The sequence below is a fragment of the Phyllostomus discolor genome, chromosome 10 (genome assembly GCF_004126475.2).
Source record: "Phyllostomus discolor isolate MPI-MPIP mPhyDis1 chromosome 10, mPhyDis1.pri.v3, whole genome shotgun sequence".
Taxonomy (NCBI): domain Eukaryota; kingdom Metazoa; phylum Chordata; class Mammalia; order Chiroptera; family Phyllostomidae; genus Phyllostomus; species Phyllostomus discolor.
In genome coordinates this window covers 33,173,800-33,188,216 of record NC_040912.2, presented here as the reverse complement: position 1 = coordinate 33,188,216, position 14,417 = coordinate 33,173,800, and positions in this window count along the sequence as shown.

Here is a 14,417-nt window from a genome sequence, read left to right as displayed (position 1 = left end):
AGTTTTGTAGATCAACTCTCTTGAAGCCCCCGCATTTGCACAGGCTGTGTAACGACCTGCCATTTTATGTGTTTTCCCTTCTAATCAATTGGTTTGGGCTAGTATTTTGAAAAGTATCAAATTCCTATCCAATTTTTAAAGGTTTTTCCTTTCCTTATTTTTTGTCTGCAGACATGCACACAGAAGCGGGGTGTCATGGTCCAAGTATAAGTGGCATTTGAGACTAAAGTACTGAATTCCAAATTAGGAATGAGTATAAAGGAAAAAAGTTTCCAAGGACTGTCACTAATACCAGCACTAAATTTCCCATAATTTTAAGAATTAATGACTTAAGAATTAAGAATTGAATGGTTGCAAGACTTTTAATTTCAAATATATGCTTAAAACTAAAATTATAAATCATGCTTCCATTTATAAAAAGCAATGTTTCTTGTGGCCTCTTCAATTAATACACCAATATATTGGATAGTTTATTATACACTGGTATACTAATATTGAATATTATATGCTAGTATATATTAACTATTATATAGCAATAGTAGTGTTCCAATTATATTATTACAAGGGTCTCTTATGCCATCTGTAAAAAGTTTTTAATAATATAAATGATTTATAAATTAATAAATGATTAACATGCACACTTATCTTTTACAAATGTCCAAAGGCAAAATACCAATTTAAGATGAGAGCCATCATATAAAAAGTAATGATTTTAAATCTCTCTCTATAAAATATCTTGCCAATTTTAATTAAAGGAGAAGAGCAGGTGTGTCAAATTTTATGAGATTGCTATTCATTTACCTCTTATTAAGGAGCTGACCAAAAGCTCATATAACTGAATTTTTGTGAGCTGTGTTTTTTTATTGTTTTTCACTTGTATTTATTTTATTACAAATATCATTCCATCCTCTATTTCTGTGTGGGAATATCTTTTAAGCTGGTTTTCCATATCTGTGAGGGTTAAAATGATATGTAAGTCCATTTAATCAGATACACACAGGCTTCGATATGTCATCAAATGTTGACTGGCTGAACACGGGCATCACTGCCAACCACGAACTCCTGGGCACACAGACCAAGGGCAAATGGCAGCTTTCATACATATCTCAAAAGTTAACATACTTTATGATTACATATACAGTCAATCCCTGATATTCTTTGTAGCTACACCCTATAATGTCACCATGAACACTGAATTAGCAAATACTGAGGCATTGCTTCTAGGAGAAATACAGGGTTAGGTTTCTGCACACTTCTAATCACAACATTTTTATCAACCAGTTAGTACATAACCTTGTTCTATGCATATGTCTGTTTAAAGACACTAACACACATGGATTCATTAACATCAACCTCACAGCCAAAAGCATTGTAGCTCTTGTTTGAATGAAGCTCACAATTTTCTCCATAGAGGAAATCATAGACTTCTTGTGCTTAGGAACACTAGATACTATTTCATCAGTAATGGTGGGTACCATTTTAAACGGTGAAATCACCAGCAAAAATGTAAAAAACATGGCACTTAATGGACTGCAAAAAAAAAAAATACTTGCTTACAATATGAGAGCTGAAGCAAGGAGGAAGAATCACCTTGTTTGAGTGGTTGTGGGAACATGTACATTGGGCAACTCAATTTTTTTCTACTCTATGCATGTCTAAGAATGACCATGAAAGATCTCTGGGCTATAAAGAAATATTAGTGAGTAGGCAAATTCTCAAAATATAGAATCCATGACTGAAGATCAACTGTAGAAACTGAATTTTTTTATGCCTGATGTAATTTTGGTTCACTTTCAAAATGTCTGCACTACTGTTAGTGTGCAACAGGTGAGTGGAAGAGGACGTGGATATTGTTGTTGCACACCACACTGCCCTCTCCCCTTCATGTAGCATGTGGTTCCTCATACTGATACACATAACAGTGTTCGCCACATCCCCTAGAAGAGGAGAAATTTCAGTTGGATGAGTAGAGCAGAAGGGAGAGTGAAAGGGTCTTCTGGGAGGGATGGTAATAGTGTTTTCTGGGAAAGACTGTGCAAGGTGACATACTGGGCAAAGAGTGATGACTAGAAGCTGAGAGAAGTTTTCCAGAGAGATTTGTGAGACTGTAGGTACAGAGCCGGGTGGCCCAAATGGTGTAGTATTAGAGAAGAGGCCGTTTTTTTCTGTTCTGGTTACTCCTGCGAAAACGGAACAGCACATCTGCACCCTGAGAACTGGATGTTTAGCAGCATCTGGAATCAGCACCTCGAAATGAACATGAGTTTTCTCCAGACAGAAGGGAGTAAAGAGAGAGGCTTTGCTGAGGCTACGCTCTGAGTGAGAAAGTAACAAGTGAGAAAGATTGGAAAGGGCAAAGAAGTAAATTCTGGTTTTCTAAATTCCTCCCTGGACAGACAATCCTTTGGGAATAAATAACTGGGGATGTTCTAAGCTAATTTTATGACAAGCAGGCAGTGGGAGTTTATACCTCCCTAACTCAGCCCTTCAAGCCAATAAATAACAGTCTGCTGTATGTGTGATACATGGAGAAGGTTGTCTCTGGAGTGTGATGAAGTCAGATCAGGGCTGAGAACAGGCCATTAGATGTGTCAAAGAGAACCTCACTTGTTCAATATGGAGGGAGTCCTATTGATAGATGTTAGATCAGGCAGTAGCAAATCAGACTGCAGAGAAAACGAAGCTAACAAATGGAATTATTTCAAAAAAAACTGGCAAAGCCAAAAGGCACACTTATTGGCTAACAAGAACTGACACTCAGAGGGACATTTTTTTAAATTAAAAGTAAGATTATTTATCTGTTTCTGGGTGACAAACAGCAAGTGGTTGATAGAGAAGGAAAAGTCAAAAATATCAGAAAAAAAGAATAAATAAATTATTGGATTACCTTATTTTTTTAAATTTGGTACAATTACACAAGGATGGGTCCCTTCATTTATGTTATGAGAAAAGATTATGTAACCTATAACCTGGACAAAGGTAGGAGAGAGGAAGGCATGCAGAAAGGAGGAGAGGTCTCTGGGTAGCAAATTTGCAGGAGGTTAAAGGGGTGAGGCCAAGTTGTACTAGAAAACCAAAATAGTTGGTATATCTGGGAGGGAGAAGTCCAGGACTGATGGGGAAACATGAGTTGGGAAGAAAAGCTAGGGTCATTTGAGGTCTTGTGAATTGTGTTAAGAAGTATGGATGTCATTTAAAGAGCAATGGGAAACTGTGGGTCTTAAATAGGGAAGTAACATAATCAGGTTTGAGGTTTAGAAAGGTCATTGTATGCAGCTTTATCTCTACAGGTTTAGAAACTTCTGTTGAAAGTGATCCTTTATTTGAAAGCTGTTCATGTCAGAAGAATATTCTAATTTAGCATGCAGCTCATTAGTAACTCTGCCCCATCAACGCTTAAAGAGTATTTTTGGAAAGTAAAGAAACAAAGCCAAGGAGACAGGAATGATTAGGAAAAGAGTTGCAATAAATCCCAAGGTTGCCATGCACTACGGAATGTGGATAAGTTTTCCTGATAGGGTGCTACAGTAAAGCATTTTTTTTTTCCTTTCTTAGAGCAGTGATGCCAAGTTTTGTCAATTTCTGTTGGATGACTCTGATCTCCAAGTCAGGTCCTTGAGAATGAAAGAATAGGTTGTAGAGAATCCAAAATCTTACAATCTACCTGACTTCAATGGACCTTTATAAAAAAACAACAATGCCCTTTTGGAGGTGAGGTCTTTAAGACAGTTGCCCTCCTGAGACCCTGGCCAAGGTCCTTGCAGGTCATCCCCTATTGTCTTATCTGTGATGTCCTCCTCATTCTGCTTTTCTTTTTTCCATATTTTCATTGTTTGAACTGTGGACATCGGTATGGGCAGCTCGCATACTTTCATAAAGCAACAGTACATGCTGGAATTTTTCATAAAGATACAAACTTGCTAATTAGTTCTGCAGTCCTCCTACAGAAAGCTGCTGAGGAGATCGTGTTACTTAGGGAGCATGCACAATGTGCTATGCACATGTGGCTTCAATGAGGCTTGTTACCTGTGGTTATGCTGTGATTCTCTCCCTTGTACATCACCTGCCTCTCCCCCACTGTCATTCCCACACAGGCACACACAGTCACATGAAACAAATCATTTCTACAGAGAAACCACAAGAATGTGAAGTTAAAGTACTTCTGTGGTACTCCATTTCAGATTAGCTGACTGCAATGAAGTTAAGGAATAAAGCTACTTTTAAATCTTTGAACCCTAATTGTTTCCTCTACCTCTATACTGAAGATTGCTAGCCACAGAGGTGCATGGAGCCAATAAAAATTTGGATACGGAGAATTAGGGCTTAGCAACCTCTTTAGGCTGTGCTCTGTGTATCTACTTCTTCTAACATCCTGATCATCCGCAGTGTTTCATGTGTACTTAATTTAATCTTTAGAACTGATTTTACTATTTGTCACATTATGAATATATGTAATTTTGCTTTAAGCCTGGAAACTTTTAGTTATATGTATTATCTAAAGAGAAATTACCCTAATTGCTCTTCAACTTCACTAACCATTATATTTCCCTGAGTAGATATAAGCAACATTTTTAAAGGGTCCCTTTTGTCTTAAAGAAGTAGATGAAGAGCTGGTAGCTATGTAATAAAATTTAAATAAGCTCTGTGGAGGCACATTTTATTACATTTCAGTTTATGTTTTAATTGAGGAAAACAGCTGACAGACTAAACTGCTGCCAAAAACATTAATGGGACTACTGCTCTTAGATGAAATTTCACTCAGGTTTTTTTTGTTTTTGTTTTTTTCCCCACAGTGTACTACTTCCCCCTTTCACTTCTGTAAGACATGAGTGATATCCCATAAAGGTCAGATTGGAATAATAATAATCACCACCCCCACTATAGGTGTGATGTTAACCATGTGCCAATCCATTTTTCACCCGTTTATATACAAATCCAAGTTTCTTTTCAAAACCCACAGGCCACACCTAACATGATCCGGACAATCTCACTTCCTGGCACACCTCAGGCCTGAAGACTCATTTTCCCCAGTCAGGGACACTCTCCCTAACAGACTGAGAATATGAGGTTGAGGGTGAAAGGCTATTTTTAACCCTCTAGGTTTCAATTTAAAGGTCCATCCGCCTGATGATGCCATGTGATACAAGGTACCATAGTTACTATCTATAGCCACATCCTGACTTATTATTTCCTCTTCAGAGCTATTAAAACAATTGACAATGTCATTGCCTATTTGCTTTTTCATTTATTTTTGTGTTTGTTCCCAATGACATTGTAAGCTCTATTGCTGTATCCCAGCCTGGTAGTCAATGGGCAGCAGAGCTGGTGCGGGGGGAGGGGGGGAAGGGGCACAGATTTCTTTGCTCCAAAGCCTGTGCTCCTCTGACTCAGCCGGAGCACCTCTGAGGAGGAAAGCCCTCAGTGACAGCTTGGGGAAAGAAGGCTTGGCAGGAACACTCGCAGCTGAATTTTGAGCTTTCCTGTCTAGTCTGCCACTAGCTTGTACTGAAAATTCTCACTGCAGTTTCATCGTGGACCCTATTCTATATTCAGCCATGGAAATAGGGCTCTTGACCATATCTTTACCCAGTTCCTCATCCTCACTGGCCTGCCCTGGCCATTTCACTTTCCACTGTGGCTGAAGCAGCGGTGGCGCTAGCATGGCCCTTGGTGTGAGTCACCCCAAGGGACAGAAGCAGGTGGAGGGGGAGGACATCCTAACTGCTATGCATTGACATCCCTGATTTAAGTGATAAATATTGTCTTATTTGCCAATTTCCAAATTGTGTTTATAGAAGAAACTGCATTATCTTCTTTCTCATGGTCACATCCCTGCCTTCTCTGATATTTAATGCATGGTCTGTGGGCACCATCAAAGGCAAACACAGTCCTGTATGTACAACGTGACAGGGCCAGAGATCAGAGCTGTTTATTAATAATACTTAATCTTGTAGATTATGAGCACAATGATATTTGACAAATAAGTGTTAAGTTATTCTCAAGCTTACCTGCATCAAGTAAAACCAGGGCTGGAAAGTACAGCTGTAAAAATATATTTGAACCAGGAACTATCACAATAAGGGAAAAAAATATCTGCTTTTAGAACTGCGCTCAACTCCCATATAGCATAGACAAGTGGGGATTTATAAGCAAGAGGCAAGGTAAAGATCAGAGGATGGAAAATTCCTAAAAGAGAACTTCAAGTGTCAGGGGGGATTCTTGCTGAAGTCACAGCAGAGTGGTCAGATACCAAGGACAGGAGGTGAGAAATTCGATCAGCTCTGGAGGCAGAGCACCATGGAGGGAGGAGAGTCCCGCTGCACTAACTCGGCAGGACTCTTGCTGAGACTGAGTGATGCAAAGACAAGCACAGAAGCCCAAAGATGGAGGCCTAGTTGGACAGAGAGGTGAGAGGAGCCTACCTTTGGTTATGGTGAGTCTTTGTCAGCTTGCTTCTGCTCACATCTTCTAGCACAACTTGCTGTTGCAATAGGGAGTTTTTCATTATAATTTCCAATAGTCTTTATTCTATAATTTGTCTTTCTTAATTCATATGAATAAAATAAAATGTTTGGCATATCCCATAAGCTCAGGCACTGTGTTATTTTATTTTATTTTTTTAAAGATTTTATTTATTTATTTTTAGAGAGGGAAGGGAAGGAGAAAGAGAGAGAGACACACACATACACACACACATCAATATGTGGTTGCTGGGGGCCGTGGCCTACAACCCAGGCATGTGCCCTGACTGGGAATCAAACCTGAGATGCCTGGTTCGCAGCCTGCCCTCAATCCACTGAGCTGTGCCAGCCAGGGTGGCACTGTGTTATTTTAAATATAGTAAACTTAGCTCAATGGTCATTTGAAATTTATTTAAAATTTTAATTGCTATAATCTAAATATTTTTAGAGGTAAATTGTAAATTTTATGCATAAGCAGCAATTGAAATCAGGTCTCCTAATGAACTCTTGGGCTGATCCCAAGTTACCAGCATAGAACTTCTTTCTTCAAATAGATTGTATATATGGAACTCATTGCTCCTCTAACCCCTGGGCATGTTAGGGGCATTGGATATGCCCTGGCTCACATCTCTAACCACAAGTCTTGTGAAAGGGAGTTGGGGTATTTGTTCCTGCCCTCTCAAAGATGCCAAAGCTACTTTATTCCAGCTTCCTCCTCCCAGATTTAAGCATACTTAAAAGAGGACTCTTATCAAACCCCACAAGATAAATGTCCAATTCTTTCTTCTCCTCACGACCAAAAATGTCTACTCAACTGAAAATTTTCACAACCACACTAGGGACCTTTCCCAGGACAGAGACTCTGCTCTCAGGTGGAAGTGGCAATAACACTTTAACTAGTTCCATATTTTATTTTTTAAAAATGCTCATATTGAATATACAAGCAAGGCTTAAAAGAGTCCTATAATTTCTTCACAGGAAAAAAAAACCCCTCATCTTAAATGGAACAACTACCTACAAATTTTCATATTCAATAAAAGCTAAATATCCTCTTTTTAAATTATAAGGCAAGGAATACCAGTAGTCATCAAAAAAGCAAAGAACTACAAAAATGGAGACAATTGTGTTTGAACAATTTAAAAGAAAAAGCAAACAACTAAATGCAAAATCTTATCAATTAAATCAAGTTATCTCTGGATGAAAGAAGGTGAAGGGATGGGCCAAAGAACATATATGCATCACCCATAGATACAGACAACAGTGTGGTGATGGCAGAGGGAAGGGGGGCAGGGGCTGGGTGGAGGCGGGCACAGGGGGAAGGATATGGACATCTGTAGTAGTATAAACCACAGGTGGCAAACACAAGGTCTGAGGGCAGAATCCAGCCCTCCACCTTGTTTTATCCAGCCCAGCACCATGTTTCTACCCAGTGGCAGTGCCGAGCTCCTTGCCCCTAGTTAAGGGATAGTTACATTTATACAGTCCTAAAATTACATTCTGCCCTTTGAAAGCAACTGTGAGTCTGATGTGGCCCCTGGTGAAAATGAGTTTGACACCCCATCTTACACTGTGAACAATCAAAATAAAGTTCAAAAAGTTAACTCCCACCATAATAGGAGCTCTTATAAAGGATCCAAGACTATTCCAGAGATCAGTATCCAAGTCCTCTAAGTTCAGCTGGAGGATGCCCCCAGCTGGAGGATGACAAGACCCCACATTAAATTTTGAATTCACACGCACTCAAATGCCTAACAATTACACAAGCTCACAGCGTGTCATGGGAAACAAGGTAGTATAAACTGTCCCGAATTCCTGACTATCGTCTGAAAGAAACTGATAAAAATGCGAATTTTGTTTTAGTGTAAAGATACTTCCAATAAAGTTCTTCTTAAATCTAATGTCCTTAAAGTTGAAAAAAATTAATCCTATTGTCTTTATAACTTCTAGATAAAAGTATTAAATATTCAAGTTTCTATATCTTAAAAAGATAAAAATTAGACAAATAATTATCTAAAATACTTAGTACAGCACAGGGAATATAGTCAATAATATTCTAATAACTATGTATGGTGTCAGATGGGTACTAGACTTATCAAGGTCATCGATTTATAAGTTATATAAATATCTAAACACTGTGTCATATACCTGAAACTAATATAATATTGTAAGTCAACTGTAACTGAAAAATAATTTTTTAAATATCTTTAGTATTCCTTCTACAAGGAAGATAATAAAGTACTTAAACAGAGAGAGAAAATACTGTTTTTGACTTTTCCAGAACATTACTAAGAGTTACCCTACTTGAAAGAAAATGTTAATTTGTAGATGGCCCTCCAAAATAATCTCACAATATTTGAGTTACATGCCATTGAAAAAGAGGAATCATATGCTTAGTGTCTCTCAGAGTTAATAGCTTGAAATTAGACTTCAGAATATCAATGAACATGTCACTGCATGGAATTGGTTTCTGGGTAGATAATAATGTCATACTACAAAGTCCATGCTGAATCCTACTCATCTCATGTTCCTTTTAAGCTTTCTGAGACTCTCTCTCCCAGGGCTGTATTCTGAAAAGGAAATGGGAAATAGACTCTGAATCATTAAAAGAATACAGAGGCTCAGTGCAGAGTAGCATCAAAGAGGTAGGTAACAGCAAATTCACTACAGATCCCTTTCAGCTATACTACAGTCAACAACATGGGTTTAAGTCTCAGTGTCAAAGTGCCACTAACCAGTGGGCTCCTGGACTGTACACTGAGCCTATACCCCTGCCCATGTAACAAAATTAATTACTGCAGATATGTAGCTAATATTAGTAGATAATGTATACATAGCACACACTGTGTGGTAAGAACCATTTTAAATCTTTTTTTATTGTTGTTCAATTACAGTTGTCCCCATTTTTCCCCATTACTCTCCCCTGCCCTACCACCTCCACCTCCCACATTCAATCCTCCTCCCACCTCCCCTATTGTCTTTGTCCATGGGTCCTTTGTACATGTTCCTTGATGACACTTTCCCTTCTTGCCCCTGTTACTCCCATCCCCCATCCCCTCTGGTTACTGTCAGTTTGTTCTTTATTTCCACATCTCTGATTCTATTTTGCTTGCTTGTTTGTTTTGTTGATTAGGTTCCATTGATAGGTGAGATCATATGGTATTTGTCTTTCACTGCCTCATTCATACGACCCTAATAGATAAGGTTACTATTAAGCCCATTTTGTACTTGAAAGCACTGAAATGTTAAGCAACTTGCTTAAATCCGCTAACAGGTGGTAGAAGTGTTTCAGCCTGGTCAGTCTGACTCTAGGGCCTGAGCTCTCAACCAGTGTATCGGTGTCCTTCCTGATCTGGCCTTTCCAACCCTTGCTCCCCACCACCAATCCCATAGACACCTTCTGGTAACAAACCCTCTGTCCCTGGCTTGTTCTTTTCATTTTGTCAAATTTACACTTGAAAACCCATCTGTTCACAATCTGTTTTGACAAAGGTCATGATGCCTCCTGAATATCCAGGATATTCAGAGTGTATATCTGTTGTACTGGCAAAATAAATAATAGCACAATTCACACCCCCACAGATTCCCCCAAACTAAATCTTGCAAGTGTCCCCGGGTGATGATAAATGATATGACTATTTTAGTCATGATTGACTTGAACACTCTATTAAGATGCTTTGACTATAAAATTCCGTCGGACTCCATGCTTTATAATGGAGGTGGCAAACCACCATTTACTGCCAGGGCCCTGCAATATTGCCAGCAATGCCTTTGACCATGGGCATATGACAGTTACTCCTCCTACCTAGGAAAAAGGGATCATAAATCAGGAGAGAGAAGTGGTGCTATAATATGCTATCCAATCTAACCTTTATGCCTAAAAGGCCCAAATTAGGTCAATGGACTGAGTTCCAGTGGGTATGAGCACACAACCCCCCCCCAACACCTGCAGGAAGAGAAGACAGTACTATCATAGTATCCAAAACCTTAGACTTCCACAAAAAGCAGTTATAACTAATAAAAATGTTCAATAGGTTTGAACATCACAAGAACAATAAACAAAAAATAGCTGTATTTTGATACATGAGCAATAAACAATCTAAAAATTGAGAAGCAATTCTATTTATAATAGCAGCAAAAGAATAAATACGTAGAAATAAATTTAACCAATGAAGTATAAGGCTTGTTGTACACTGAAAATTACAATGTATCATTAGAAAAAAGCAAACAAATGTAAGGACACTTAGTATTCATGGATTGAAAGACAATATTAAAATGGTGAAACTACCCAAATAGATCCACAGATTCAATTTAATCCCTATCGAAAGTCCACCTTTATTTTTTGTAAGAATTAAAACCTGATTCTAAAATTCATATGGATTGTGAAGATTAGAATAGGCAAAACAAGATAGAAAAAAAAGAACAAATTGGGAGGACTTATACTTTCCAATTTCAAAACTTAGTACAAAACAACAGTAATCAAAACAGTGTGGTATTGGATTAAAGACAGACATATAGATAAATTAACTGAGTGTCCAAAAATAAACCCTTACACTTATGATTACTTGATTTTTGACAAAGATGTCAAGACCACTTAATAGGGAAAGAACATATTTTTAAATGATACTAGGAATCCATATTTTTATATTTTAATGGAAAATCCATATATGAAAAAATTAAGTTAGATCCTCTTCTCATATCATAAACAAAAAGCAACTCAAATGTATTATAGACTTAACTGTAGATCTAAAACAGGTAAAAACCTGTTAATCTTAAACCAGTAAATCTTAATTTCCTTGGATTTGTTATTTGTTTCTTAGAAATAATACCCAAATCACAAGCAACAAAAGAAAAAACAGATAAGTTACACTTCATCAGAATTAAACTATTTTGTGCTTCAAATAACCCCCTCAGGAAAGTGAAAAGACAATCCATAGAAAAAAATAAAATATCTGTAAATTATATATCTGATAAGGGACTACTATCCTGAACATGTAAAGAACTCTTACAACTCCAACTCAACAATAGACAACCCAAATAAAAATAGTCAAAGAATCTGAATAAAAATGTTTTCAGAGATATACAAATGACCAATAAGCACATAGAAAATGTTCAAAATCATTAGCCATTATTGAAATGCAAATTAAAATCAGAATGAGGTATCAGCAATAAGTGGTGAGAACACAGAGAAATTAGAACCTTCATACATTGCTGGTGGGAACGTAAAATCATGCAACCACTTTGGCAAATATTTTAGCAGTTTCAAAACAGAATTACTACATGACCCAGCAATTGAATGCATAAGTATTACCCAGGAGAACTGAAAACATAAGTCTAAAGAAAAATCCACACATGAATGTGCATGGTAGCATTCTTCATAATAGCCCCATTGTAGAAGCAACTCAAAAGTCCATAAATTGATGAATGCAAAATGTGGCACATTTATAGAATGGGATATCATTTGGTCCTAACAAGCAATGAAGTACTGATGCTTGCTAAAATATGGGTAAACTTTGAAACATGCTAAATGAAAAGAGCCAAACAAAATGTGCTCTATATTATATGGTTTTATTTAAATGAAATGCCCAAATAGGCAAAATCATAGACATTGGAAGTATATTTGTACTTCATGGGCCAGGGGGAGGGAAAAATGGGGAGTAACTGCTAATGGGTATGGGGTTTCTTTCTGGTGTGGTGAAAATGTTCTGGAATTAGATAGTGGTGATGGCTGCACAAATTATATGAAAAGTCAGTGAATTGTCAAAAATAAACTAATTTTTTAAATTTTAAAAAATTAAAATGAGCTTTAACTTCCACAGCAAACTGTCACTTAGGATCCAGGAAGACCACATTAAAGGAACAGGTGACACTAAGTTTCAGTTTGTTTGGACACTTGAAAAGGTGATTTTTCCTAAGAAGGCTGGTAAGGAGGAAAAACAGTGAATTCAGAGGAATGGATCCCAGGGGCCACTCTCATGAGAAGGGGCTTCAACTACTTTAACTGAGACCATCCTCCTCTGCTTTGGATACTGGGCCACAGTGGACTCCTCCTCACTGCAGGGTCTTCAGAAATACCATTTTCACTTTTTAATTTGGAAATGTACTCATCCAGGATACTATTTTTTTTATTGTCTCAGGAGAATCATTTCATTAATCTAAAATCTTATTAAATCATTGCTTTCCATGGTAGCCTGAATGTTAAAAAACAGAAAATTAATTCTAGAAGCACAAAATGGTGATAGTTTCTTTAACTACATCTTGGCTACAAAAACATTTTACTTCTTTCTTTCTGATAGAACTATGTGGCTTAATATACTTTTGGTGGATAGATCATCACAACCAAATTACTCACCATTCATTATTAATAATATTAATACATGTACACACACACATTTACAAACACACACACTTAAATTTATTAAACATTTACATAAATGGCACAAAAGGAACATATTGAAAAAATCTGTCTCCCAGTGCTGTTCTTTCATACTCAGTTTCCCATATTGGAGGCAAAAAAGTTTTAGGTAATTTCTTGAGAGCAAAATTATTTTCCAATTTCAGACTAGTGTTTGGAGATCTAAAGATACAAAATATCTGTAGAAGTTTCCTAAAGAAAAGATGACTGATAGAAAAAGAAGATATTTTTATTTACCTTAAATATGTATGATTTGCCCAGCTAGCAGAGCCATTAAAAAGCTGTTAACACTTCCCTTGGTAACCAAGTGGGTCATGGCACTGGCAAAAGAGCCTAGGCCCTATAATTCTGTAAATAATTTTGCTTTTGGTTATGATGCTAAATGCATTGAGATTTGCTGCATCATTTTCAAGAGTGCTTATTTCAGAAAGTTTTATCAACCTTTAAAGTATTTTTGTCAGTTTTATAAATTGGTAAATGTTTTTTCATGTCCAAGACTGAATATGAAAATGAAGGACACCTCTGAACCACGTTCATATGCTGACCTATACTATATTTTGAGACTGACCAGAAGATTCAAACACATTTATAAACATCCCCTGGGCATGACTGCCAGTCAGGCAATGACTGATGGAAATGCCAGGTCTTCTGCCTACTATACAATTGGAATATGTGAAATACAGCTACCATTCATACAACTTTATAAATGCTAGAAACGTGATCCATTTAAAACATTCTTAAAGTTGTCATTTTAAAACATTTAGAATAATTCCATTCTAATTTTTAGAATAATCAACTTTTCTAATTTCTACATTGAAAAGTCCTCATGTGATTTTTCCCAGCAAGATGGAGGCATAGGTGGAAGCACCATACCTCCACGCACAACCACGATTGGAACAACAACAATTTAGAGGTAGAATAACACCCAGAACTGACAGAAAATTTATCTGAATGGAAGTCGGACAGCCAAGAAGTTGAAATAGACCCATTCATCCAGACTGGTAGGAGGGGAGGAGATAAGCAGCCGGGCACGGGTTGAGGCACGGAGAACAGGGAGAATTGGGCACATAAGGCAACCGGGACTGCGTAAGGCATCTGGGGCACACAAGATCGCAGCCGGTGGACCCTGAGTACGCAGTGGCAGCTGGCAGACCCAGTGAAGCGGCGATTGTGGAGCAGGGCAGAGCTCGCAACCCAGGATCCCAGGGAAGGGACTCAGGTCCCATGGAGAACAGAGCTACCACCATAGATCCCTCTTTTTTTTTTTTTTTTTTTTTTTTAAGATTTTATTTATTTTTAGAGAGGGAAGGGAGGGAGAAAGAGAGAGAGAGAAACATCAATGTGTGGTTGCTGGGGGTTATAGCCTGCAACCCAAGCATGTACCCTGGCTGGGAATCGAACCTGCGACACTTTGGTTCGCAGCCCACGCTCAATCCACTGAGCTACGCCAGCCAGGGCTTATAGATCCCTCTTGGCCCCGCCCTCACATACAACATCACAATCTAGCAACTGGGGTGCCCAGCCCTGGTGAACACCTAAGGCTC